At 43.4% G+C, this 26,666-nt stretch overlaps 1 long non-coding RNA gene across 1 annotated transcript; it reads right to left on the bottom strand.

Moving 5' to 3' along the window:
* Window positions 1-2,177: 2,177 nt before the first annotated feature.
* Window positions 2,178-25,613, bottom strand: LOC132355624 (uncharacterized). Its single transcript, XR_009499666.1, has 4 exons — window positions 25,323-25,613; window positions 24,444-24,532; window positions 23,801-23,878; window positions 2,178-2,417 (listed from the first exon to the last, which is right to left on the bottom strand). It is a non-coding gene; the product is annotated as an uncharacterized LOC132355624 (long non-coding RNA).
* Between the last annotated feature and the right edge of the window lie 1,053 nt (window positions 25,614-26,666).

Genomic DNA, 26,666 nt, shown 5'->3' with positions numbered 1-26,666 from the left:
CCTCCCAAAACTGCTAGAAATTTCTAAAAATCCACATTCAAAGGTCAAGGAGTGGCCATAGCTGAGGAAATCCAAAATATTTTCCTGGGAAAGTCCTAAAAATGAGTTCTAAAAACCTCCTCGAGGGGCTTCCCTGGTGGCGCAGTGGTTAAGAATCCACCTGCTAATACAACGGTCATGGGTTCGATCCCTGGTCCGGGAAGATCCCGCATGCCATGTAAGCCTAGAAAAAAGCCCTCGCGCAGCAACGAAGACCCAATGCAAGCATAAATAAATAAATAAATTTTAAAAAATAAAAGCCTCCTTGACAGCAATTGCACTTCTAGGTATACATGCCTAAGAATTCAAAGTAGAGACTCAAACATGTATTTATACACCCATGTGTATACACCCATACAGCAGCATTATTCACAATAGCCAAAAGGTAGAAACGACCCAAATGGCCATTGACAGATGAATGGGTAAGCAAAATGTGGTATATACATACTATGGAATGTTATTCAAGCTAGCTGAAAAAAAGAAGGAAATTCCAATATACACCGTAACACAGATGAACCTTGAAGACATCACGCTAAGTGAAATAAGCCAGATACAAAAGGACAAATACTATATGATTTCACTTATATGAAGTACCTAGAATAGTCAAGTTCATAGGGACCAAAAGTAGAATAGAGGTTACCAAGGGCTGGAAGGAGGAGGGAATGGGGAGTTAGCGATAAATGGGTACAGAGCTTCAGTTTGGGATGGTGAAAAAGTTTTGGAAATGGATGGTGGTGATGGTCGCACAACAGTATGAATGTTACTTAATGTCACTGAACTGTACACTTAAAAATGTTACAGTGGTAAATTTTATGTTCCATAGATTTTACCACAATAAAAAAGAATTTCTAAAACCTCCTTGTCAATGCAGTGTTACTACTTAAACACAGGCAGGGAGCAAAGCTGAGCTGCCTGCAGGTGTTTCTCACATGGAGAAGCAACACACAGCTTGTGCAATTCATTGCATTTTTCATCACTTTTAATTATAAAAATAAAACCACATCACAGAAAAATTTGAAACTAAAGAAAAAACTCATAATCCCATTTCTTTTCTTCTTTACAGGATTTTATTTTTAGACCTAGTTGTAACCATAGTGTTTGGACAAGTCCCAAAAGTGACTTCCAGAAATCTCCTTCATCTGAGCCTCAATTTCCTTAGCTTTAAAATAGGAGTCATATTTCCAGAAACCTCCTTGGCAATGCCCAGAGCAAGATAGACACTATGATTTCTCTTGGGATGCTCAGCCATGCTTCCCCCAGAGTAGGAAGCACCCATTCTCCAGTGGATGTGAAGAGCTGGGATGGTGGCAGAGGGGAAGGAGAGTAGCGAGAGAGAAGGCTAATGGCTGTCTATGATTCCACAGGTCATTGGCACACATGTACATGCATGCGCACATGTACCCGAGCACACATAGGTTCTCCCCCTGCTGAGGGTCTATAACATCCCTGTGGCTCTGTTGCAGGTTGAAGTGCAAAATGAAAAAGGAACTGGTTGTTGAGGTAGCCCCAGGCTCTGGACATGAGGACAATCTGGCTGATGGCTGAGACCCTCTGCAGGGAGCCCAGGACAGGGTGTTCTGGGAAAAATGAGGTGGATCTATGGCCTCCTGTTCAGTTTGATTCCCACCAGGACAACAGAATGCAAGTCTGGGGCTGGACACACCCATGTTCGAGTCTCAGTGCAGCCTTAAGCAAGTGACTTACTTTCATCTGAGCCTCAATTTCCTTGTCTTTAAAATAGGAGTCATACTTCCTACCTCCTGAGGGTGTTATGAGGCCTGAAAGAGAAACCATGCAAAGTGCTTGGCATGGAGCCCTCGCTAAATGGAGGCCATATCAGACACAGCCCTCCTAAAGCCCCAGAAGCAACTTCATTGACCCAACCAACCAACCAACCAATACTGAAAACCTTTCCACTGTGGACCTGTTTGTGAACTCAAGTGAAGAACTCACCAAAATTATTTTAACATTGTAAAGAAACACTGGAAAGACTTAATAAAAGGTTCACTTAAGTAGTTCGTCAAACCACATTAGCAATCATTCCATAACAAATAAATTGACCTGGCTAGAAGATCTGATTTTGGAAATAGCTTCAGACGGTCTTGACACAAAAATCTGTTGAAGAGGAGGCACATATATCATTCTGATTAGAAATTCACTTTTAGTCTCCAATTCAATCAAGGCAGGCAGGTATTAGTCAGAGAAACACTAGTTGCTATAATAGATGAACTCCAGAATGTCAGTGGCTTAATATGGTAGGAATTTATTTCTCACCGCAGTTAATCTCAGTGTTCCTGGTGGACAGCAGCTTTTCTCCATGTGGTAACACAGGAACCCAAGCTCCTTCCATCTTGTGGCCCTACCATCCCCTGGGGCCTCTTTATGGCAAGTGGAAAGAAAACAAAAAAGTGGAAAAGTTTCATTGCTTCTTAAAAGTTGACCCACAAGCATCACACATCACTTCCACTCACATGTCATTGATGAGAACAAGTCACATGGCTATAGTGGAAGTAAGACTGGGAGAAAATATTTGCAACAAATACATTTGATGAAGTTCTTTAAAGTTCTGTGTCTAGACTATATTAAATATATTATGAAGAATATATTATACATAATAATATATAGAACTTAAACTCAGAATATATAAAGAACTCATAATTCAATAAAACAAACAATTGAGTTAGAAAACAGCAAAAGATTTGAATAGACACCTCATCAAAGAAGATATACAGATGGCAAATAAACACATGAAAAGATGAAAAGATGCTCAACATCATTGGTCGTCAGGGAAACTCAAACTAAAACCACAATTAGATCCCACTATACACCACTAGAATGGCTAAAATTAAGAAGACTGAGTATCCCAAATGTCGGCAAGGATGTGGAGCTACTGGAACTCACATGCAAGGCCAGTCAGAATGTAAAATGGTACAAACTCTCTAGAAAACAGTTTGGAAGTTTTCTTATCTATAAGGTGTTTAACTTTTTAAAGTTATGTATACCACTGGACCCAACTATTTTATTTTATTTTTATTATTATTCTTTTGGCTGCATAGGGTCTTTGTTGCTGTGTGCGGGCTTTCTCTAATTACAGCAAGTGGGGTCTACTCTTCGTTGTCGTGCGCGGCCTTCTCATTAAGGTGGCATCTCTTGTTGCAGAGCACGGGCTCTAGGTGCGCGGGCTTCAGTAGTGGCGCACCGGCTTAGTTTCTCCACGGCATGTGGGATCTTCCTGGACCAGGGATCGAACCTGTGTCCCCTGCATTGGCAGGCAGATTCTTAACCACTGCGCCACCAGGGAAGTCCCCCCAACTATTTTAGAGTATACATTTTTTCAGAAATACATGGAACATTTAAGAAATTTAATTATATTCAGGTCTTAACAAATTTCAAAAGTTTGATATCCTGTAGACCACTTTTTCTGACAACAGTACAATTAAATTTGAACTCAATTACAAACAGAAAACTAGGGGGAATAAACGTGTTTGGAAATTAAGAGGCATATTTTTTAATGTCATGGGTTAAATAATATATCAGTGGAAATTTTAAAAATACTTAGAATTCTACAATAACAACACTACTACATGTTAAAACTTATAGAGTTTACCTAAAGCATTACTGTGCTAGTAGGAAATGTATACTTTTATATGTTTTTTTTACATAATAAGTTTTTAAAAATAGAGAAACTAATAGTAGAACAAACCCAAAGAAAGTTGGAAGAAAGGAAATTATATAAATAAGAGAAGAGAATAATGAAATATAAAATAAACATACACAGAAGGATCAACAAAACCAAAACTATGGGGTTTTTTTTTCCTTTTTTCTTGGCCACACTGTGTGGCATATGGGATATGGGATCTTAGTTGCGTGGCATGTGGGATCTTAGTTCCCCAGCCAGGGATTGAACCTGCTCCCCTTGCATTGGAAGCACAAAGTCTTAACCACTGGACCACCAGGGAAGTCCCAAAATTATGTTATTTTAAAAGATTAATAACACTAACAAACCTCTGTCAAAATTGATCAAGAAAAAAATAACAGAAGGCATAATATTAGGAATGAAAAATGGCATATAACTGCAGGTGCCACATAGATTGAAAAGATGGAGAATATTATATACAATTTTATGCCAGTAAGTTTGAAAACAGAAACATATGGACAAATTCCTAGAAAAATAAGCTGACTCAAGAAGAAATTTAAAATCTGAATAATCCTATAACCATTAAAGAAATTGAATTAGGGACTTCCCTGGTGGTCCAGTGGGTAAGATCCTGTGCTCCCAATGCAGGGGGCCCGGGTTCAATCCCTGGTCGGGGAACTAGATCCTGCATGCATGCTGCAACTAAGAAGCACGCATGCCGCAACTAAGAAGTCTGCATGCTGCAACTAAGAAGTCTGCATGCTGCAACTAAAAGATCCCGCATGCCGCAACTAAGACCTGGCGCAGCTAAAATAAATAAATAATAAATATTAGAGAATAAAGACACAGACCTACTAGAGAATGGACTTGAGGATATGGGGAGGGGGAGGGGTGAGATGTGACAGGGTGAGAGAGTGTCATGGACATATATACACTACCAAATGTAAAACAGATAGCTAGTGGGAAGCAGCCGCATAGCACAGGGAGATCAGCTCGGTGCTTTGTGACCACCTAGAGGGGTGGGATAGGGAGGGTGGGAGGGAGGGAGATGCAAGAGGGAAGAGATATGGGAACATATGTATATGTATAACTGATTCACTTTGTTATAAAGCAGAAACTAACACACCATTGTAAAGCAATTATACTTCAATAAAGATGTTTAAAAAAAAAAAAACCCACAAAGACAGTGAAAAAAAAAAAAAAAAGAAGAAAGAAAGAAATTGAATCAGTAGTTTAAAATCTCACCACAAAGAAAACGCCAGGTCCAGACGGTTTTATTAGTAACTTCTATCATTCAAGGAACAAATAACTCCAATATTTAAACTCCAATATTAACTCTTTAAAATTACAGTAAAGGAAGAAACACTCCCCAATTTATTTTATATTAAAATTAATACCAAAACTGATATGAACAGTGCACGAAAGAAAAATTATGAGACAATTTCACTGACAAACATAGACACAAAACTCTTCTTAAAAAATTAGCAAACAATTCCAGCAATGTATAAAACAATCTTGACCAAGTTCAGCTTATTGCAGGAATCCAAGATTGTTTTAATGTTAGAAGACCAATTCATATAATTCAAAGATTTAAAGGAGAAAAATGATATGATCATCTCAGTAAATGGAAAATTTTTGATAAATTTAAATATTCATTCATGAAAAAAATATTTTAAAAATCCTTAGAAATCTAGTAGAATTTCCTCAACCCCTAAAGAGTATCTACAGAAAATTGGCAACAAAAATCCTATTTAATGTGAAACATTGAATGTTTTCCCTTTGAGGCCAAGAAAAGAATGTCGGCTAACATTTTCATTCAGCACTGTATTGGAGGAAGAGAGCTAAAGGTATAAGGATTGGAAAACAATAAATCAAACATTCAATATTCATATATATTATCGCTACATGGAAAACACAAAAATCTATAGAGAAATTATTCGTTTTAATAAGATTTCAGCAAGTTGGCTGAATAAGAAATTAATATACAAAAGTCAATGAATTTCTACAATCAGTAACAAATAAAAAAGTAATTATTAAAAAGATAATCATGCCAAAAATATAAACTGAAATGAATAAATCTAACAAAAACTATGTAAGTGCTTTATGGAGAAAATTATAAAATTCTTTTGAAAAACATTAAAGATCTAAATAAATGGGGAGGTTCATGGGTACTTTTTAATTTTAATATACTTTTCTTCTAAAATGCTCAAAATTAACTCTTTGGAAACATATAAAAACTATTTTAATTTTTAAATATTTTTATTATATTCATTCAAACATCGCTGGCCCATCTACAGGGTATCCAGACAGAAACAATTATGATTAAATTCGGTCATATTTACTACATTGCCAATTTCAGTAACAGGAATTACATAGCTGTACACGTATTTTTATATACATTTACACATATGTATTTTTTGATCTTGCCATTAAGAAGGTGCATTTGTCAAGGTAGAAGGATGGAATACATTTAGCACTTTGTTAGCCTGATTCACAACTTTTAAATATTTGGACAGATGGTATGTGGGCCTCCTTTTGCCTTCTTGTCATGGGATCCTCTGACATTAGGGGCAGGCCTGATAAGAGGTATTGTGGTGGTCCTGGCTGTGGGTAAGGAACCCATTTCTGGTTTCCGCAGACTGTCTCAGCGGGCGCCAGCCCAGGTGAGTCAGGATATCTGTCCTGTTTGGAAACGTCAATCAAACTCCATGAAACTGGTTCCTGGAAGGAAGCTAGTGGACCTTCAGGGCAAACCTACTCAAGCTGCCAAGAGGGAAACAAGCATTCAAAGCCTCTCACTCTGGGGCTATGTTGAGTCAGGGCTGGAAGACGGGCGTTTGTTGCAGGAGGTTCTAGAGACGAGGCTGGGGATCACAAAAAGGAGACAGAAAAGCCATTGCTCCTTTCTGTCTGTGCATGAGCGAAGCTGAAATTCATTCAACAAATATTTCCAGAGTGCTAATCGTGGTCATCATCATCAAAATAGCTAAGATTTATTAAGCACTTATGTCCCGGGACCTGGTGAGGTGACTTTTACATATAACCATGTACAATACATGTTATACACAACAGTCAGATGAATGGGGTACTAGTATTTTCCCAATTTTACAGGATGAGGAAACGGAGGCTTGATGTTAAGTGACTTATCCAGGGTCATAAAATTTGTACATGACAGAGCTAGGATTTGAATCTGGAGAAATTTGGGTGAATCTGGAGAAACCTGGGTCTACAGATTGGGCCATAAGCCAGTGCCAAAGTTATAGAAGTGAGTCATGGTCTACTGGGAAAGCCAAATATGCACATAGATGTGTCTTGATAACTCAACTTGGATAAAACTAGATGATCAAGAAGGACATCTAAATGAAGCAAAGTTAATGACCTGGGAGTGATGGGGCATGTTGGAAGTACAGTGAGGGGTCTATCAGACTCTAGAAAAGAAACACACAGAAACAGCGTGGGTGAGTAGTAACCAAGTTAGCTTAATATTGGATTGTGGAGGACTTCTAATGCCTAGTTAAAGGAGTTTGGACTTTATCTTCCAGTTAATGGTAAGGTAGAGGAGTGACAAACAGCCTTAAGATTCATTTGTCTCCTCTGTGTTGGGTGAATGCAGTAGACACAACCAATGACAAGATGACCAGTGGACCAGTGAGGAAGCCCATGGCACACAATGACATGGCCTTATGGTGGGTGTTGGCCATTAGATAGGGAGAAAGGAATGGTTACAATGAGCTTGGCAAAGAAAGGATGGATAGGGCTTGCAGCTGTTTAGCTGGAAAAGGGAAACTAGTTAAGATTAAGACCAGGAATAATACTAGGGTACTACCAGGAATGCAACGTAGCCTCTAAAAATGATAGTTATGAACACTACATAGCAATTCAAGGAAATGTTTAAAAGGATAAGTGAAAGGACCAGAATTTTTACATTCACACATACCTATGATTACAAATTTCTTTTTAAAGCCCCAGAAAAAATATGCCCAAACAAATTAAGTGAATCATCCTATCCCAAAATCTTATTTCTACTCGGTTAGTGTTATGGAGTGAACTGTGTTCCCCCGCCTAAAATTTGTATGTTGAAGCCCTAACCCCCAATGTAACTGTATTTGGAGATAGGGCCTTTAAAGAGGTAATTAAGGTTAGATGAGGTCATGAGGGTGGGGCCCTGATCCTATAGGACTGCTGACCTTATAAGAAGGGGAAGAACACCAGAGTGCTCCCTGTGCACACAAACAAAGAAAAGGCCATGTGAGCACAGAGCAGGAAGGCACCATCTACAAGCTGGGGAGAGAGGCCTCATCAGAAGCTAATACCACCTACACCTTGATCTTGGACTCCCAGCCTCCAGAGCTATGAGGAGATACATTTCTGTTGTTTAAGCTACCGAGTCTGTGGTATTTTGTTATAACAGCACAAGCAGACTATTGTAATACAGTTAGCCAGCCAGTCACCAAATCCTGTCAACTCTTTTTTTTTTTTTAAATAAATTTATTTATTTATTTTTGGTTGTGTTGGGTCTTCATTGCTGTGCTTTCTCTAGTTGTGGCGAGCTGGGGCTACTCTTCGTTGCTGTGCGCGGGCTTCTCCTTGTGGTGGCTTCTCTCGTTGTGAAGCACAGGCTCTAGGCACGCGGGCTTCAGTAGTTGTGGCACGCAGGCTCAGTAGTTGTGGCTCTCGGGCTCTAGAGCGCAGGCTCAGTAGTTGTGGCACACGGGCTTAGTTGCTCCGCGGCATGTGGGATCTTCCCGGACCAGGGCTCAAACCCATGTCCCCTGCATTGGCAGGCGGATTCTTAACCACTGTGCCACCAAGGAAGTCCCCTGTCAACTCTTACCTTTGCAATTCTTGCTTTCTTCCTCACCATGTCCACTGTCAGCGTAGCTCAAGATCATCTTGTGCCCAGATGATGCAATCGACTCTCTTATCTTTGACTTTGTACTTCCTGACTTGCTTCTTTTTTTTTTTTTCACATTCATTCTTTGGTCCTAGTTTAATCCACTTTTTCCTCAGAAATTGACAAGCATCCCTACTGCACATCACAGTTACTAAAGAACTTTTAAAACAGTTGTAATTGCTTTCTTGATCTTTTCTAAATAGCTCCAATCATATCAGTTATTTTACATGTAAAGCATTTTGAATCTCTTTAATGATCCAACCTGTTCTCCTTTTTATGTGCTTCTGATTGGCAAACACCCTCTTCAATTACAGCACTTATTAATGAATATGATTTTCAGAGTATGGTTTTACGAGTATAGATTAGAGTTTACATAAGACTTTTCTCCATCTATATCATGTTAAAAAATATGAGTACATCCTTGCTCCCAGTCCAAAACAGTTAGACTCTAATACTCTTCTGCATCCATTTTTATTTATTTTAATGGCCTTTTCCTCATCTATAGTTTTTTTTATTTTTAATTTTTCTTTTTTACAGTAGGTTCTTGTTGGTTATCTACTTTAAATATAGCAGTGTGTACATGTCAATCCCAAACTCCCAATAAATCCCTCCCCCGCACCCTTCCCTCCTGGTAACCATAAGTTTGTTCTCTAAGTCTGTGAGTCTGTTTCTGCTTTGTAAATAAGTTCATTTGTATCTTTTTTTTAGATTCCGCATAAAAGCAATATCATATGATATTTGTCTTTCTCTGTCTGACTTATTTCACTTAGTATGACAATCTCCAGGGTTATCCATGTTGCTGCAAATGGCATTATTTCATTCTTTTTAATGGCTGAGTAATATTCATTGTATATATGTACCACATATATACAATGACTTGCTTCTCATATTCCCAGCCACCAATCCCTACCTTGCCCCCTCCTGACTATCATCTCAAACATCTGAAATGTTTGAATCTGATGCCTGGTATTTTCCTCTAGTACCAACCCTTGGCTCCCTCTTTCCAGAACTCCCTGCACTCACCTCAAAGGTGCAAGTTCTCTGACCTCTCCAGGTGAATTAGACTTTTGCATTGTAAGTGCCCTTCATGCACATGTGTCAGTAATATCGGTAGGATCTATTCCTAGCCGTGAAATTTTGCTAGGGCAGCTGATGCGTTTTAAAATGTACACTTTAAATTTTGATAGACACCATCAGATGGTCTTCTATAGGACTTGTACCAGATTAAACTCTACCCAAACACATATAAAAGAACCTGTTTCCCCATACCATCATCAGCACAGTCTTAACCATGTCTTTGATCTTTGACAGACTGAAAGGTAAAAATAGTATTCCACTTTTGTTTTAATATAAATCTTTCTGATGACAAAGGCTGAGTCATCCATTTCAGACAAGCACTCAAATAGCCGGCATGAAGACAGTCTCTTTCCACGTTTCCTGCCTCATCTCTGTGGGTCTTTCCTTAGCTCCACATTCCCAGACTTCTATTGCAGACAGAATTTTCCACATGGAGGGGAAGAGGACCACCACAGCCTTAAGCCTACATCATCCCAGCTTACCAAACACACTTCGTTCTCCCAGCACCCAAAGGTCAAATTCCAGGAAGGAATGTGACTGGCCTTTCTTGGGTCAAGTGTTTGCTCCTGAGTCGGTCACTCTGGCCAAGAGGAAAGGAGATTCCACTAGGCCAGGGCTAGGTCATGATACAGTAGTTTGCAAGAGCAAGAGAAGCCCCTATTATCAGAAGAGGAAAGAGGTATTGAGCAGATAAAAACAAATGTCTCCTCTTCCAGGTAACACCTGCGCTGATGGAACCCAGCACACAGGGCACCTTCCCCAGTGTCACGCTCACTGACTTTGCCACATCCCAGCAGGAATGAATCGGATGGCACCGCCCCCCAAAAAAGAGCCCGGCATGCTGTGCTGCCCCACATCTCCGGGGCCATAGGTAACCTATTCTGCTTGGTAATCCAGGAGAGGAGCATTTGAGCTCTTCTTGGAACAATGGGAATGTTTTTCTACTAACAGTGATTTGTACAAACTTGGCAGTGGGGTTTTACAGAGAAAGGAAAATAGACACTGACGTCTCTGATGCGAAACTGTGAGTCCTCCCAGAACAAGCTGAGCCTCGGTTGGACAGGAAGTATTGGGGTTTGTGATGCAAAGAAGGAAAGTCTGCTGGCTCTAAAGGTTAGGCTAACACTGGTTTAGAGCACAAAGTAAGTCTGCAGAAGCTGCGTCCTGGGGGATCCTTTAAATACGACAAGCCAATGCTGGCAATGGAAAAGTGAATTGGGCACACGTGTACATTGTTGGTGGGACTGTAAACTAGTATAAGCCTTTCCAAGAGCAATTTGGCAATCCTGTCTCTAAAATGCCAATACCCTTTGACCCACAAATTTCATTTTCAAGAATCCACTCCAAGAAAACAATACAAAGTGCTGAAGACGCTTTATACAAAAAAGATGTTCACTATGCTTATTATTTATAACAGTGAAAGTTTAGAAAAAACATAAAGTAACTGTTAGATACATTATGGTAAATCCTCCCCCTGGGATATTTCTCAGTAATTAAAAGCGAAGTCTAGTCAGTTCACAGAAAACAAAATATAAGTGGCTTTGAAAGATTATTCAGGGCTCCCCTGGTGGCGCAGTGGTTAAGAATCCACCTGCCAATGCAGGGGACACGGGTTCAATCCCTAGTCTGGGAGGATCGTGCATACTGTGGAGCAACTGAGCCCATGCGCCACAACTACTGAGCCTGCACTCTAGAGCCCGTGAGCCACAACTACTGAGCCCACATGCCACAACTACTGAAGCCCACGAGCCTAGAGCCCGTGCTCCATAACAAGAGAAGCCACGGCAATAAGAAGCCCGCACACCGCAACAAAGAGTAGCCCCTGCTCGCCACAACTAGAGAAAGCCCGCGTGCAGCAACAAAGACCCAACGCAGCCAAAAATAAAAATAAATAAAAAAAATAAATTCATAAAAAAAAGATTATTCAGCCTTTCTCATGAAAAAAAAATTATGCTAAACGTGGAATTTTTACCTTCCAGTTTGTCAAAGATCAAAGACATTGTTAACACTCTGTGCTGGTGATGGTATGGAGAAACAGGAACTTTTTTTTTTTTTTAACTTATTTATTTTATTTATTTTTTGGCTGCGTTGGGTCTTTGTTGCTGTGCGCACTGGCTTTCTCTAGTTGCGGCGAGCGGGGGCTACTCTTCGTTGCAGTGCGCAGGCTTCTCATTGCGGTGGCCTCTCTTGTTGCGGAGCACAGGCTCTGGCGTGTGGGCTGCAGTAGTTGTGGCACGCGGGCTTCAGTAGTTGTGGCTCGTGGGCTCCAGAGCGCAGGCTCAGTAGTTGTGGCTCACGGGCTTAGTTGCTCTACTCCATGTCCCCTGCATTGGCAGGCGGATTCTTTTAATTTTATTTTATTTATTTATTTATGGCTGTGTTGAGTCCTCGTTTCTGTGTGAGGGCTTTCTCTAGTTGTGGCAAGCGGGGGCCACTCTTCATCGCGGTGCACGGGCCTCTCACCACCGCGGCCTCACTTGTTGCGGAGCACAGGCTCCAGACGCGCAGGCTCAGTAACTGTGGCTTACGGGCCCAGCTGCTCTGCGGCATGTGGGATCTTCCCAGACCAGGGCTCGAACCCGTGTCCCCTGCATTGGCAGGCAGACTCTCAACCACTGCGCCACCAGGGAAGCCCGGAAACAGGAATTTTTTTTTTTTTTTTTTTTTTTTGGCTGTGTTGGGTCTTCCTTGCTGCGTGCAGGCTTTCTCTAGTTGTGGTGAGCGGGGGCTACTCCTAGTTGCGGTGCGCGGGCCTCTCATTGCGGTGGCTTCTCTTGTTGCGGAGCACAGACAGGCTCTAGGCGTGCACACTTCACTAGTTGCGGCACGAAGGCTCAGTAGTTGTTGTTCGCGGGCTCTAGAGCGCAGGCTCAGTAGTTGTGGCGCACGAGCTTAGATGCTCCGCGGCATGTGGGATCTTCCCGGACCAGGGCTCAAACCCGTGTCCCCTGCATTGGCAGGCGGATTCTTAATCACTGTGCCACCAGGGAAGCCCCGAAACAGGAACTTTTATATGTTATTGGGTAGAGTTTAATTGGGTACAAGTCCTATAGAAGGCAATCTGATGGTGTCTATCAAAATTTAACGGGTGTACATTTTAAAATGCATCAGCTGCCCTAGCAAAATTTCACTGCTACAAATTTATCCTACAGACGTTACTGACACGTGCATGAAGGGCAGCACTGTTGCTTGAAACACTGTCTATAGGAACCAAAGAAAGGAATAGTCTTCAGTAGCAGACTGGATAATATATTACGGTACATCCATGAAATATATTTTATCAGCCATTAAAAAGACCATGTCAAAATCATATGTGCTTTTGTGGGATGACTTCCAAGATACATTAAGTGAAACAGACAAGAAAGCAAGGTGCAAACTAGTATGTCTGGCACTCTATTATTTGTGTAGAAAAGCCCATTTATGTTTGAATATGCATAGAATTTCTCTGGATACACAAGAAAATTATGACAATGGTTCCTCTGGAGAGGATGACTGAGGTCAAGGGTGGGAAAGAGACTTTTTATTGTACACCCTGCCCTATTCGAATTTTTTAAAATCATGAGTATGTGTTTCCTTTTCAAAAAAAAAAGACAATAAAAATAATACAATACATAGGCTAAAAAAGGATGTCTATATATGTTTACAGTTATATAAATAAATGTCTATATTATAACAAGCAAAAAAAGAAATTAAAATTATTCATAGAGTATATTCAGTTATGTGAAAAGAGAAAAATGTTTAGAAGAAAATAAGGAAATGTACTAAAATGTTACCCTTGAAACTAAGAGTGAGTCATCTTTCAACTTTTTCTGTCGTTTCCAAAATGTGTTTAATAATCACATTTTACTCTTAGAACAGAAGAAAATAAACTTTAAAAAACTCTGTTAAATTAAAATATAGTATCCATCCATCTTTATAGTCTAAATGCACAAGGTAAAATCAGGTGAGACAAGAGGTATTAACTTTTCAACTCCATGATTCTGCATTAATGAAGTTTGCTGTGGCTTACTAACTCCTTTTCACTTTTTTGGGCTTGGCAACTGCTTGCTGCCGATAAAGACAAGACCTAGTTCATAAATCAGTCTCAAGAAAACTGTATTTATAATACCCAGTACCAATGGATATGCAGTTGGATGAGCTTTTTCAGACATGACTGCATTCAAATTGATACCACCTTTTTGGAAAGCAACTTGGCTACATGAATCTGAAGCTATAAAGAGTGTTTATGCCCTGTGACCCAGTAATTTGACTTCTGGAATCTTAAGGAAAAAACCTGAAATACCGGAGAAGTTTACACATAAAGGTCTTAATTAAGAATGGTATGCAATCATAAAAAATTACAATTATGAATAACATGTAGCAACATGGGGAAATGTTTATGATACAGCGTTTAAGTGAAGGAAAAAGAATACAGAAAAGTGTATATCCTACTATTACAACTGCTTCATAAAATACGTGTGGAAAAATCCCAGAAGAGTTTTACACCAACATGGTCACAGTGCTTATGTTCAGGTGGTGGGACCTTGGGGGAATTCTTGATATTTTTCTCCTTTTCTCTTTTCCAAAATGTTTATAATGTATTTTTAATAATATATTTTCAAATACGTAAAAATTTGAAGTCTGGGCTGTTCCACAGGAAATAATGACTCTCTATGTTATCGTGTCTCTATTTCCCTTAACTGAAAATAAAAGTCCTTCCTCTCATGTAATAATAACGGTCACTGATATTTATTAAGCAACTACTTTCTTCCAAGCTCTTTACACATTTTAGTTCAATGACTTCAGTGAAGTAGAAATTCTTATTATATACCATTTTGCAGATGGGGAAAACTGAGGCTCAGACCGGCTAAATGACACAAGCAAGAGGTGACAGCATCAGGATTCAAACCCACGTCCTTCTAGCTTTAAACCCAGTTCTTTCCACCATTATATTGTCACAATAACTACCCAAAACAGCTCTCAGGGTCCAGGGTGTGCCAGGGAGAGTACTAATGCTTTACACACATTCTCTCATTTAATAACACTGTAGATGTAGATGGTGTCCTCATTTTACAAATGAGGAAACAGTGGCTGAGGGAGGTTAGGTCACCAGTACAGCTGGTAAGAGGTAGAATCGGGATTCTTTTTTTTTTTTTTTTAATATATTTTTTGGCAGCGCTGCAGGACATATGGGATCTTAGTACCCCAACCAAGGATCGAACCCACGCCCCCTGCAGTGGAAGCACAGAGTCTTAATCACGGGACCGCCAGGGAAGTCCCAGAACCGGGATTCTAACCCAAGTTGGCCTGTGTTGGGAACCATGACACTGTCGTGCCTTCCCACAACAAGGAAAAACCCAAACCCTCCGAGCCCAGGATGCAGGGCGCCATCCCTGGTGCAGCCACTGTCAGAAAGGAAGCACCTGGCAGGAAGGTGAATGCAACAGGAGGAGGTGGGCTCCCGGGGCTCCCCCGCTGGGCAGGGCCGGCTCTGCACGCACTGCACACCTGAGGCCCCCGGCTGGTTGAGCTGGCACTGTGCACAGACATCCGTGTGGCCTGGCCTGCGGCCAGCACACATGTCACGTCCTCCTGCCGGCGCTGACAGGGCTGGTGCTAATCTGCCCAAAGGCCTCAAGAAAAGCCCTTAGAGCTGTCTTTAAGGACTCCTGGTTCTGGGAGGTATGGGGAGACAACACCGCCTCCTCCATGCTGGAAAATTCCAGGGCCACCTGGCTTGGCAAGAGAAAGTGATGTCTAGCCTCCTTGACCCCCAGGAGCCAGAGGGCCCAGGACAAGGCTGAAGCCCTATGTCTGGACCCAGAGGCTGAGCCAACAATATGAGCCAGGGCTCCAACTCTCTGGGAAACAGGAAGTTCAGGTCAGCCTGGGGGTGGCGGGAGGGGGGGACCAAACCAGAGGGACTCAGGCCAGAGGCCAAGTGAGACCAAGGGGCCTCTGAGATGTGGACACAGCTGAGTGGACAGACCAGCACCGAGGAGAGCTCTGAGGCTACGGAGTGTTAGGAACACTCACAGACTGCTGGGAGGAGTAGTGGACCCAAGTATTTGGAAGATAGTTTGGCATTACCCAGTACACACACACTCTATGAACAGGCAGTTCTACTCGTCATAATGCACCTGGAGAATCTCTTCCACCACATGGGCCCCAGGATGTTCACAGCAGCACTGCTCATAAAAACAAAAGCTGCAAACAGCCCAAACACCCGTGGACATGAGAATGGGTTAAAATATATATATTCTCTATTCAGGAACAGACTTGTGGTTGCCAAGGGGGAGGTGGGTGGGGGAGGGAGGGACTGGGAGTTTGGGGTTAGTAGATGCAAACTATTACATATAGGATGGATAAACAACAAGGCCCTACTCTATAGCACAGGGAACAATATTCAATATCCTGGGATAAACCATAATGGAAAAGAATACAAAAAAGAATGTATATATGTGCATAACTGAGTCACTTTGCTGTACAGCAGAAAGTAACACTTTGTAAATCAACTATACTTTAATTAAAAAATTAAAAAATATATATATATATATTCTCTATTCATACAAGGGAATACTACATAGCCATAAAAATAAATATGCTATAACTTCATGAGTGAATCCCATAAACACAATGTTAAACAAATAAGGGAAATCACAATATAATATATACGGTGTGGTTTCATTTAATAGAAGTCCAAAAAACTCTCCAGACTAAACAATGTATTGATTGGGAAGGAGAAAAAGGGAAGGGGGGTTGTTGGCCAAGCCCTAAGCCTCTGTCTTCAGGACCTTCTTTTGGGGACCCAAGTTACCAGCACAAGGGCAGATCCTCACCCACAGACTCACCATGTCCATACTCTTGTCTCCACTACCCACCCAGCATCCGTGGCCCTTTTCCCATGTGCAATGTCAGTCTCTTCCCTCCTCCCTGCCCCTCCCCCAGTCTCTGGGGAATTGATAAATTGCCCTTCATCTCATATTTCTTACCACTGGCATTCCACATTTGTCATCTCCTCTCCCAAACCAGACCCAGGGCCTGGCAGATCATTGAGAGCACACAGAAAGGCCACCTGAACTGGGAGCTTTCTCCCCTCACAGTCATGAACTCCATCAAAACAGAGATGGTCTGTCAGTTAACGTGGAATCACAGAATCTTTGAGGCCATCCGCCCCTAAGCCCTTATTTTATCAGGTGAGAAGCTGAGGCCCAGGGGGTCCGTGTGATGTGACTGGTCTAAAATCACAGCTAGTTTGAAGGCAGGACCAAGGATTCCTGAACCCCAGTCTTTTCTCCTACAATGTGCTGTCTCCCTAAAGCTGACGTTGAACGGACTTCTGATTCTGGCCACAGAGCCGACTAGACACCCCAAACTACTTCCTGCTGAAACAGTCAAAAGGCTGGACAAAACATTTTCAGTCCTTTAAAGGCACCAAGTGAGCTGGCATAAAGGGTTAAGAATAGTCAGAGGCCAAAGAGGAAGGGAAAGCAGGAAACCGGAGAGAATGTAGAAGCTGGCTTTCTCCCTGAGGACCTGTGTCAAACCCACATGATCTTGAGCACTGGTTTTCAAGGCCTCACAGAGTGCGTGGACAAGGAGACAAACCCCAGCCCGGTCAAGGTGAAGAATTAAATGGAGAGCTTCCCATAAGGCTGGGCCCCATATTCAGTACAAGAGTGGGCGAGAAATAAACTCCTTTTCCCCCCAGAGGAGCAAGGAAAATTGCCCATGTTAAACACTGGAAGCAGGTGGGAAGGAAAACAAACAAACAAAAAACCTTTACCGTGAGAATTCTTTAACCACAAGCCAGCTCTTATATATATTTTTTAAAGATAAATTCTTTTTTTTTTTTTTTTTTGGCTGCACCGCACATTATGCGGGATCTTAGTTCCCCGACCAGAGATTGAACCCGTGCCCCCTGCACTGGAAGTGCCGAGTCTTAACCACTGGACCGCCAGGGAAGTCCCAGCTCTTATATTTAAATTCAGAGATAGTGGGCAAAAATCCTCAAGCTGATTGAGCAAGACTCTGGGGGGGTGGGGGAGGCAAGAGAGTGAGCCGTAAGACTCTCTGGGACAGAGTATTCCGGGCAGGCAGAGGTGATCGCCAACTCAAAGGCCCTAAGGCAGACTCATGCCAGGCTTGTTCCAGGAACACGAGAAGGCCCAAGGGGCTGGGGTAGAGAGAGCCAAGGAGAAGTAGAAGGAGATGAAATCACAGGAATAACAGGAGACCAGGTTGGCCAAGGCCTGGCGTGCTGTCGTAAGACCTTGGACTCTTCCTCCGGAGTGTGGGTCCATTGCAGGAGTTTGAGCAGAGGATTAACATGGTCTACCTTATGCACACAAGGATCACCCTGTGGCGATGGTAGCACAACAACATGAATGTACTTAACGCCACTGAACCATACCCGTTAAAATGGTAAATTTTATGTTATGCATATTTTACCACAATTTTTTTTAAAAAGATCACCCTGGCAGCTGCTGTGCTCATATGTGGAATGGAAGCTGGAACACCAAATAGGAAGACATTCCAGGAATCTAGGTGAGAAACGATGGCTCCAGCAAGGATGGCAGCAGGATAAAGGATGAGGTCATATTTTGGATGTGTTGGATGTCAGGTATCAAAAAAAGGGAAGATCGTGGTGACTCCCAGGTTTCTGGCCTGAGCAACTGGAAGGACAAAGTTGCCATCGACTAAAGAGGGAACAGGTTTATAGGAGAACATAAGAGTTAAGTTTGGGGCTTACTGGGTTTGAGATATCTATTAAACATTCGGGTGGAAATGTCACGTGTTAGTGAAGATGTGGAGCAAGTAAAACTTTCACATATTTCTGGGGGAGTGAAAATTGCAACAACCTTGGAAAACCCTTTGGCAGCATCTATGATCCAGTGATTCCACTCCTAGGTATATGTCTGAAAGCAAATCTCTACCTGTGTTCACCAAAAGACATGAACAAGAACGTTCATAACAGCATTCTTTGTAATAACCCAGAACTGGACATGACCCATCAACAATAGCTTAGATAAAATTGATATATTCACATAATGACATTTTATCGAGCAATGTGAATGAGCGAGCTACTGCTATGCAGTAATGTGGATGAATCTCTTATTAGAGAGTATAATCTTCACAAAGTACGAAGTCAGACAGAAAAAGAAGATGAATCTGATCCAGCAAACCCACTCCTGGGCATCTATCTGGAAAAAACGAAAACTCTGATTTGAAAAGATACATGCATCCCAATATTCATAGCAGCACTATGTACAATAGCCAAGACATGGAAGCAACCTAAATGTCCATCGACAGATGAATGGATAAAGAAAATGTGGTATACATGTACAACGGAATATTACTCAGCCATAAAAAAAGAATGAAATAATGCCATTTGCAGCTAAGTGAAGTAAGCCAGACAGAGAAAGACAAATATCATATGATATCACTTATATGTGGAATCTAAAAAAAATGATACAAATGAACTTATTTATAAAACAGAAATAGACTCACAGGCATAGAAAACAAACAAATGGTTACCAAAGAGGAAAAGGGGGGGAAGGGACAAAGTAGGAGTTTGGGATTAACAGATACACACTACTATATATAAAACAGATGAACAACAAGGACCTACTGTATAGCACAGGGAACTATATTCAGTATCCTGTAATAACTTGTAATGGAAAAGAATCTGAAAAAGAATACATATATATAACTGGATCACTTTGCTATATACCTGAAACATTGTAAATAAACTATACTTCAATTTAAAATAATTAATTAATTTTTTAAAAAAGAATATGAATCATGTGCCCAATGTTAAAGTTTGAAAACAGACAAAATTGGTGTTCAAACAAAAATCTGTACATGAATGTTCATAAGCAGCACTATTCATGATCGCCAAAAGGTGGAAACAACCCAAATGGCCATCAACTGATGAAAGGATACAGAAATGTGGTGTAGAAATACAACAGAATGTTATTCAGCCGTAAAGAAGGAATGAAGTACTGACACATGCTACAACATGGATGAACCTTGAAAACATTTTGCTAAGTGAGAGACACCAGACACAAAAGGCCATATATCGTGTGATTCCATTTATATGACATGTCCAGAATTGGCAAGTCCATAGAGACATAAAGCAGATTCGTGGTTGCCAGGGGCTGAGGAGAATGGGGGATGGGGAGTGACTGCTAATAGGTGTGGGGTTTCCTTTTGAAGTGATGAAAATGTTCTGAAATTAGGTCACGGGGATGGTTGCACAACACTGTGAGTGTACTAAATGCCACTGAATTGTATGCTTTGAAATGTTTAAGATGATAAATTTAAGTATTTTATGCAATAAGATGAAAAAGGTAAAACTCATCTATGGTGTTATAAGTCGGGATGGTTGTTATTTTGGGGTGTAGAGAGGGGTAAGTGATTGGGAGGAAGACAGGGCTTCTGAGGTATTGATAATATTCCTTTTTTTTCGAAAACCTAGATGGTAGTTACATGAGTGTGTTCATTTTGTAAAGATTCATTGAGCAAAAGAGACAAGTACAGACAATTCTTGCAAGGTGTTTTGCTGCAGAGTAGGGCTGAGAAAGTGGGCCGGAGCTAGAGAGAAAAGTGGGATTACGGGAGGGTTGTTTTCAGATGGGAGAAATGATAGTGGTAAGGAGGGCGAAATAGATGACGTAGGAAAGGTAGGAGAGAATTGCTTAAGTGGTTCTGAGTAAGGGAGAGGAGAGAAGATCTCATGCATGCACAGGGGTTCTGCAGTGAGCCCATGATAGAAACTAGTAACAAGCAGGAAGCTGATCTCAGGGGTGTCAACGCTGGGGGGTGGGGAGCGCAGTGGTGAGTCTGTAGAAGTTCACTCCTGGCTTACTGCCAGGTTTATTGCCCCTCAATTTACCAGCGAGCACTCTGAGACTCAGGGAGAAAAGAGGATTGCTCACCGTCACACCACTGGGGCCAGGAGTGGAACCCAGGTCTCCCCGATGCCGTGTGCAGGACACCGCGCTGCCCACATGCCTCCAGTCAACCTTTCCACCGTTGAAAAGAGCGCTTCCTATCATTTGCCCTGAAACAACTTCTCAAAGTTTCAGGAGTACCCCTCTAGACTTCTAAGGACTCTGGGATTTGAGGAACAAGTCTGTTCCGCCTTGTGGATATGCCTTATCATATAAAGGACTTTAGTTCTGTCCCCTCCTCAGCCTCCATCTTTCCCGGCTGGAGAATTCTCACTGTGGAGCTTGCCCTGATGGTAAAAAGCCCTTCATCACTCCATTGTTTGGCCCCTTTCCAGTTCTATTACGTCTTTCTTGGAATGCAGAGGCCATAACAACAGAAACCACAGTGGCTTCCATTTTGAAGAGCCTTTTGCAGGGACAAGGGCCCCATTTATGCATTCAAACCGATGGTCAGGGAGCCTGTGGTCTGCCCAAGGTCACACAGAGTGTCAACAATAGAGCCCAGTAGAGGAGAATTCCAATTGCTGTGATCTCTCCCCACACCCAACTGCCTGCATGCAGGACTCCAAATGGGCACATATTATCAGTCGGGAGGCATTCAGCAGCAAGCGACGGGGGAAAGTCATGTCAAAGCAGTAAGGAGGATTTATTGAATTGCATAACTGATAGTCCTGAAGCAGGCAGGCTTCCGGAGTTGGTCCATACGGGCTCAATGATGTCATCATGGTCCCAATTTCATTGTCTTGCCACCCACAGAGGCTGTAGTGGGTTGAATGGCAGCCCCCCAAAAGATATGTCTCCCTCCTAACCCCTGGACCTGTGAATGTGACCTTATTGGGAAAAATGGTCTTTGTAGATGCAATTAAGTTAAGGATCTTGTGATGACATCATCCTGGATAACCCAGGTAGGCCCTAAATCCGATGACAAGTATCCTTACAAGAGACAGAAGAGAATAGGAGAGGCTTGTGAAGGGGAGGCAGTGCCTGGGCTGAGCAGCTACAAGCCAAGGATTCCGGCAGCCACCGGAAGCTGAAGGGATTAAGGAACAGAATCTCCCCTAGAGCCTCTAGTGGGGGCACAGCCCTGCCGATAACTTGATTTTGAACTTCTGGACTCCAGAACTGTGAGAAAATAAGTTTCTGTTGTCTTAAGCCACCAAGTTCATGGTTATTTGTTAAGCAGACCTAGGAGACTCATACAGAAGATGAGATATACAGGTCAACTTAGACCTGACCCCCATACCCCACCCCTACGTCCAGGGGTGGGGTTAGCTTTCCCCATGGTCCATGAGAGACACGAGGAAGGGGTGATCATCAAGAGGAGGGCAATGGATGTAAGGGAGGCAATCAGAGTATCCACCCCACACACCATGTGCAAGAAGGTTCCATCTCCTGAGCATCTGCTCTCCAAGCATAGGAAAGACAGAGGGTGCCCTGGACGTGTGAGCTTCACAGGTGAAGTTCAAGGTGGAGGGCTACACAGCCCCGGGGAGTCCTCCAAACCCTGAGAGCAAAGTTGAACATCTGGAACAGGGAGCACCTTCCTCTTAAAATACTGGCTGTGAAAGGTCTTATGAATCTAAAGATCATTCACTCATAAGAGACTGTTTCATCCACCTGGTTGCCCAAGCCAGGACGGACCTCAAGCTCATCCCAGACTCTTTCCTGTCTCTCGCTCTACCCTTACAGCCAATCTGTCCCCACTTCTATAAATAGTCCCAATCTGTTCGTTCCCCTCCATCTCCACAGCTATCACCCTAGTTTAGGTCCCCATCCTCTCTTACTAGATTACAGCCCCGACTGACCTCCCTGGCTTGAGTCTCAGCCTCCTCCCACCAGTCTCCACCAGGAACTAGAAAGTTCTTCCGAAAGTGAAAATCTGCCCAGGACACGTTCCTGCTAAGACCCCTGCAAGCCCCTTGGCATAGCTTCCAAGGACTCTTGCTTACCTGACCATCCCTCACCATGTCCCCAAACACACAAGACCTCTCACACCTGGGGGCCTTTGCACACACAGCTCCCTCTGCCTGGGCGATCACCCATCCCACTTCCTGGCCAAGTCCTCCAGGACTCAGCTTCTAGGCTGTCTGCTTTGAGGGGTCTCCTTGACCTCCCACCCCTTCTTCTGGGTTCCCACCATACCCTGGGCTTTTGTAGTTCTCCTGTGCTAACATAAGGGTCCATTTATGTGCCATCAACTTCCCCCTAGACTCTGAGCTCCCTGAAAGCAGAAACCAGGTCCATCCTGAGTACATAGTATATAGCAGGTGTTCAGAAATAAATTGACAACTAAAGATAAAATCTACACAGCAGGGCTTCCCTGGTGGCGCAGTGGTTAAGAACCCGCCTGCCAATGCAGGGGACACGGGTTCGAGCCCTGGTCTGGGAAGATCCCACATGCTGCGGAGCAACTAAGCCCGTGTGCCACAACTACTGAGCCTGCACTCTAGAGCCTGCGAGCCACAACTACTGAGCCTGCGTGGCACACCTACCGAAGCCCGTGCGCCTAGAGCCCGTGCTCCGCAATGAGAAGCCACTGCAATGAGAAGCCCGCGCACTGCAATGAAGAGTAGCCCCTGCTCGCCGCAACTAGAGAAAGCCCGCGCGCAGCAACAAAGACCCAACGAAGCCAAAGATAAATAAAATAAATAAATTAATTAAAAATAAAAAGATCTACTCTCTTAAAAAAAAATATATCTACACAGCAAGCATATATTAAGCATTTACTATATGCCAGACTCTGGGGTAGGTGCTGGGGTAGGGGAGAGGGGGATAATGATGACTCTTACCCTAAATTTCACAGTAACTTTTTCTGAGAAAACCCATCTATAAAATCAGGAGTAGATCCTGCCATGAACCCACAGGTGAGCTTGCCAACCAGTAGGAAGCCCACTGACAGGAAGGTAACCCCGAGCAAGCTCAGCATCTCCTCCAGGGCCCCTCACTCTTCCCTCCCCGTGGGTCACGCAGGAGACAGAGCGGCGATGGGTCTTTACTGCCACCTGCTGGAGGGATGGAATAACGCTACAGGCGGCAGCCAGGAGAAATTCAGGCGCCTGCCTTGAGTTGCCAAACACATGGCTCTGACTTATATCTGCCACATTTGTTCAACAGCTAATGAGAAGCTGTCAGAGGAAATGGCTTTTGAAATCAAAATCACCTCACCAGAAAAGGGGAGGGTGGGTGGAAGAAAAAGTAAAAAAGGAAAGCCAACTGTACCTTGCAATGGTCAGAGAGTGGGAGCCTGCCTCCTGGGGAAATTTCTCTCTCTGACTCAAAGGGGAGGACCGGAGAATCCTGTAAGACGGAGAGAAATATCTCCTTCTGAAACTGTGGCTGTGTTTTTTTCCCCAGGCCCGCAGCAAGCACAAATCCTGGTGGAACTCTCCAAACCTTGGTGCCCTGGAACCCAACTGAACTCTCCTCCTGCCCATCAGCACCTGCAGGATCTAGCTCAGTCCTGGAACCAGCTCAACAGAAACTGCCGGAAGCTGGGGGGCCGTTCTTTCCAAAGGCCTTGGCTTTGCAGCCAGACTCGCTAAGTCAACAAAGTGGGAGCCAGCCGTGCTGCTTGGCCTCCTGTTACACCCTCCAACTTCTCCTGGGCCTGCCACACTCACACACACGTGTGCACGCTCACACAGAGTGCTCCAGATCCAGCATTCTGCTATTTGGGTGGGGAATCTGCTCTGGGAGAACTGGGAGGCAGAATCCAGATGGGCTACAGCCAGAGTATTGGGTTGTTTTTTGTGTTTTTTGTGTTTTTTTCCTCTTTCTCCATATGCCAACCATCCTGTGAAAAGCTGGGCCCAAGAATGCAAATTCCGGAAAACCAAGGGCAGTGCAGCGCCAAGATATTTACTTAGCCAGCGAGTGTGCTTCCGTCCCCCTGGAAGACAGTCTCCGATTTCCTCAGGGCACTGGCGCCTTGCAGAGTCCAGCCAGCTGCTTCTGTGTATAAAGAGAGTGGTCCCTGCAGCCTTCACAGTCAACCCACCCAGCCACCCAGGCATCTGAGAGAAAGCCAGGGGAAGCACCATCTACCATCCCCGCCCTGGGGTCTCAGGATGACCAAACTGTCCCCACTATAAACAGCACCAAACTAATTTAGGGGTGGGGTGAAAGGGTACATTCCCCCAGACCTTCCCAAAGGGAAGAAAGCTATAACAGACAGAAACACACCAGAGCCATCAAAAATACACAAAACTGGGACTTCCCTGGTGGCGCAGTTGTTAAGAATCCGCCTGCCAACGCTGGGGACACGGGTTCGAGCCCTGGTCCGGGAAGGTCCCACATGCCGGGGAGCAAGTAAGCCCGTGCGCCACAGCTACTGAGCCCGTGTGCCACAACTACTGAAGTCTGCGCACCTAGAGCCCGTGCTCCACAACAAGAGAAGCCACCTTAATGAGAAGCCTGCGCACTGCAACGAAGAGCAGCCCCCGCTCGCCGCAGCTAAAGCCCGTGCGCAGCAACAAAGACCCAACGCAGCCAAAAATAAAAATAAATAAAATTTTTAAAAAAGAGTACCCAGGAAACTTCCAATGCATTTGTAACTTAAAAAAATAATAATACACAAAACCACTTATACCAACTGTGAACGGCACAATTCTGTTTGTTCTGCCACAGTACAAAAATGGTAAGTTTTTCATCCAGATAGAAAATAAAAACGAAGAAAAAATTATCAGCACTCTGATATGAATCAACCCATGATGATACTTTCAATATGCCATTCTCTACCTACCTGATGGTCTGGTCCCCTGCCTCCAGCAGTAAGTCGTTCTCATCTAGGCTTCTGTTAACTCTGCATCTCCTGCATCTTGGGGGTTCAAGAAGCAAAACTGTCGTCTCTCTGACCATCCCAATTTCCGACACCGAGCTTCCATCTGGGCCTTCTGGGGTTCTCACTTCCTCAAGCAGTGCATGACGTCATCCAATATCCATCTTCACAGGTCCTCTTTGTCCCACGGCCCCTCTGGGTCCATCAGGTTCTCTGCATGCTCAAGGCCTGGGCACCTTTTGCCAGATGGTCCTGACTGCCTAAAAGAACCAACATCTATCAGTCTCTGGGGACCTAACTCCCCAGGGACACACCAAGAAGCAGGGCTCATCATTCCATCTGCTCTTAGCGTCTCCAGATCTCTCTCTCTCTTCTCTCCATCTTCCTTCTCATAGCCCAGGGAATTTTTTTTTTTTTTTTTTTTTGGCCTGGGGAAAATTCTTTCTTCCCAAATGTCTACAAGATTCATAGTCTGTTGGCCCCAAACTCCCTTGCCTCTTTACCAAAAAAAAATTTTTTTTAATTTAAAAATCCCTTTTTGTAAAACCAAAACTAAAAAAATTTCTTGGCTGTTTCGACTCTGTCACATGCCTCCACTAAGGCAATGAGCCTGCTTGCACGGAGAGAGGGCAGGAGAGAAATGAGGGTGTATCTGAAATGTCATCCAGCCACACGATAAATAACGTTTTTCCTCTCTTTTCCATCACCCAAGATTTTTAAAGTGGTCAGCTGTGGTTTCTTTCCTGGTAAATGATGTTGTCTGAAAGAAACGCCAGAATAAGAGTTTCTCTTCTGTCCCTCCGAACAGTCCCTTCGTGCCTCTATTTCTCCAGCAGCCTCTGCCCACTTCTGTCCCTCTCCCTGGTCCCTCCTTTTCTGTCCCATGGCTGCCTCTTCCAGCCTGGCTTGTGCATTCTGAGAGAAGTTGGCCGGATGTCACCATTGCCCCCCCAGCCAAGAGAAACAGTAGCACCAAAGGCTCAGGTGCGTCCCCCAAAATGTGTTAGCCTGCAATGCCCTGTCCCCATCCCTGCCCCAAGTCAATACATTCTCTGAGCACTTTCTGATTCCCACATCCCAAAATACCTTTTCAGCCTGCATCTTACTTTGCCTCTCTCTAGAAGAGATGGTCGCTCCCTCTTCCTTAAAACTCTCTTCTCCTTAGATTTGGCTTGAGTGGTGCCTACACTCACCTGGTTTTCCTCCTCCTCTGCCACAGCCTGCCCTTGGGATCCGATTCTTCCGTTTACCCTGTAATCGCTAACGCTCCCCAGGGCGCTGTCCTTGGCCCTCCTCTATTCCACAAGC

The sequence above is a fragment of the Balaenoptera ricei genome, chromosome 20, assembly GCF_028023285.1.
Source record: "Balaenoptera ricei isolate mBalRic1 chromosome 20, mBalRic1.hap2, whole genome shotgun sequence".
Lineage (NCBI taxonomy): Eukaryota > Metazoa > Chordata > Mammalia > Artiodactyla > Balaenopteridae > Balaenoptera > Balaenoptera ricei.
Note: the sequence above shows the minus strand (reverse complement) of the source record. Positions and strands in the feature narration are given on the sequence as shown.